Source organism: Musa acuminata, unplaced genomic scaffold (assembly GCF_036884655.1).
Source record: "Musa acuminata AAA Group cultivar baxijiao unplaced genomic scaffold, Cavendish_Baxijiao_AAA HiC_scaffold_240, whole genome shotgun sequence".
Taxonomy (NCBI): Eukaryota; Viridiplantae; Streptophyta; class Magnoliopsida; order Zingiberales; family Musaceae; genus Musa; species Musa acuminata.
Window position 1 is genome coordinate 5,001 of NW_027020506.1, and position 2,500 is coordinate 7,500.

Here is a 2,500-nt window from a genome sequence, read left to right on the forward strand (position 1 = left end):
GGCCAAAACGGCCCAAAAACGGGCCAAAACTGGCCATTTTTGGCTGCGCGAGCGAGCGGCGAGCGGCGGACAGCGAGCGAAGCGAGAGGCAGCACCGTCCCTGCTATACGAAAGCCCCATCCAGCCCTGTGCCACCCGGGGGGTTCCAGGGTGCTGAGATGGCGGACGTTTTGCTCCGCTCTCGACGGTCACCGCGCAACGCAAGAACAGGCCAAAAACTGGCCAAAACGGCCCAAAAACGGGCCAAAACTGGCCATTTTTGGCTGCGCGAGCGAGCGGCGAGCGGCGGACAGCGAGCGAAGCGAGAGGCAGCACCGTCCCTGCTATACGAAAGCCCCATCCAGCCCTGTGCCACCCGGGGAGTTCCAGGGTGCTGAGATGGCTGACGTTTTGCTCCGCTCTCGACGGTCACCGCGCAACGCAAGAACAGGCCAAAAACTGGCCAAAACGGCCCAAAAACGGGCCAAAACTGGCCATTTTTGGCTGCGCGAGCGAGCGGCGAGCGGCGGACAGCGAGCGAAGCGAGAGGCAGCACCGTCCCTGCTATACGAAAGCCCCATCCAGCCCTGTGCCACCCGGGGGGTTCCAGGGTGCTGAGATGGCTGACATTTTGCTCCGCTCACGACGGTCGCCGCGGCACACAAGAACAGCCCAAAAACAGGCCAAAACAGCCCAAAAACGGGCCAAAACTGGCCATTTTTGGCTGCGCGAGCGAGCAGCGAGCGGCGGACAGCGAGCGAAGCGAGAGGCAGCACCGTCCCTGCTATACGAAAGCCCCATCCAGCCCTGTGCCACCCGGGGGGTTCCAGGGTGCTGAGATGGCTGACGTTTTGCTCCGCTCACGACGGTCGCCGCGGCACGCAAGAACAGGCCAAAAACTGGCCAAAACAGCCCAAAAACGGGCCAAAACTGGCCATTTTTTGCTGCGCGAGCGAGCGGAGAGCGGCGAACAGCGAGCGAAGCGCGAGGCAGCACCGTCCCTGCTATACGAAAGCCCCATCCAGCCCTGTGCCACCCGGGGGGTTCCAGGGTGCTGAGATGGCTGACATTTTGCTCCGCTCACGACGGTCACCGCGCCACACAAGAACAGCCCAAAAACAGGCCAAAACAGCCCAAAAACGGGCCAAAACTGGCCATTTTTGGCTGCGCGAGCGAGCGGCGAGCGGCGAACAGCGAGCGAAGCGAGAGGCAGCACCGTCCCTGCTATACGAAAGCCCCATCCAGCCCTGTGCCACCCGGGGGGTTCCAGGGTGCTGAGATGGCTGACGTTTTGCTCCGCTCACGACGGTCACCGCACCACGCAAGAACAGGCCAAAAACTGGCCAAAACAGCCCAAAAACGGGCCAAAACTGGCCATTTTTGGCTGCGCGAGCGAGCGGCGAGCGGCGAACAGCGAGCGAAGCGAGAGGCAGCACCGTCCCTGCTATACGAAAGCCCCATCCAGCCCTGTGCCACCCGGGGGGTTCCAGGGTGCTGAGATGGCTGACGTTTTGCTCCGCTCTCGACGGTCACCGCGCAATGCAAGAACAGGCCAAAAACTGGCCAAAACGGCCCAAAAACGGGCCAAAACTGGCCATTTTTGGCTGCGCGAGCGGCGAGCGGCGGACAGCGAGCGAAGCGAGAGGCAGCACCGTCCCTGCTATACGAAAGCCCCATCCAGCCCTGTGCCACCCGGGGGGTTCCAGGGTGCTGAGATGGCTGACGTTTTGCTCCGCTCTCGACGGTCACCGCGCAATGCAAGAACAGGCCAAAAACTGGCCAAAACGGCCCAAAAACGGGCCAAAACTGGCCATTTTTGGCTGCGCGAGCGAGCGGCGAGCGGCGGACAGCGAGCGAAGCGAGAGGCAGCACCGTCCCTGCTATACGAAAGCCCCATCCAGCCCTGTGCCACCCGGGGGGTTCCAGGGTGCTGAGATGGCTGACGTTTTGCTCCGCTCTCGACGGTCACCGCGCAATGCAAGAACAGGCCAAAAACTGGCCAAAACGGCCCAAAAACGGGCCAAAACTGGCCATTTTTGGCTGCACGAGCGAGCGGCGAGCGGCGGACAGCGAGCGAAGCGAGAGGCAGCACCGTCCCTGCTATACGAAAGCCCCATCCAGCCCTGTGCCACCCGGGGGGTTCCAGGGTGCTGAGATGGCTGACGTTTTGCTCCGCTCTCGACGGTCACCGCGCAATGCAAGAACAGGCCAAAAACTGGCCAAAACGGCCCAAAAACGGGCCAAAACTGGCCATTTTTGGCTGCACGAGCGAGCGGCGAGCGGCGGACAGCGAGCGAAGCGAGAGGCAGCACCGTCCCTGCTATACGAAAGCCCCATCCAGCCCTGTGCCACCCGGGGGGTTCCAGGGTGCTGAGATGGCTGACGTTTTGCTCCGCTCTCGACGGTCACCGCGCAATGCAAGAACAGGCCAAAAACTGGCCAAAACGGCCCAAAAACGGGCCAAAACTGGCCATTTTTGGCTGCACGAGCGAGCGGCGAGCGGCGGACAGCGAGCGAAGCG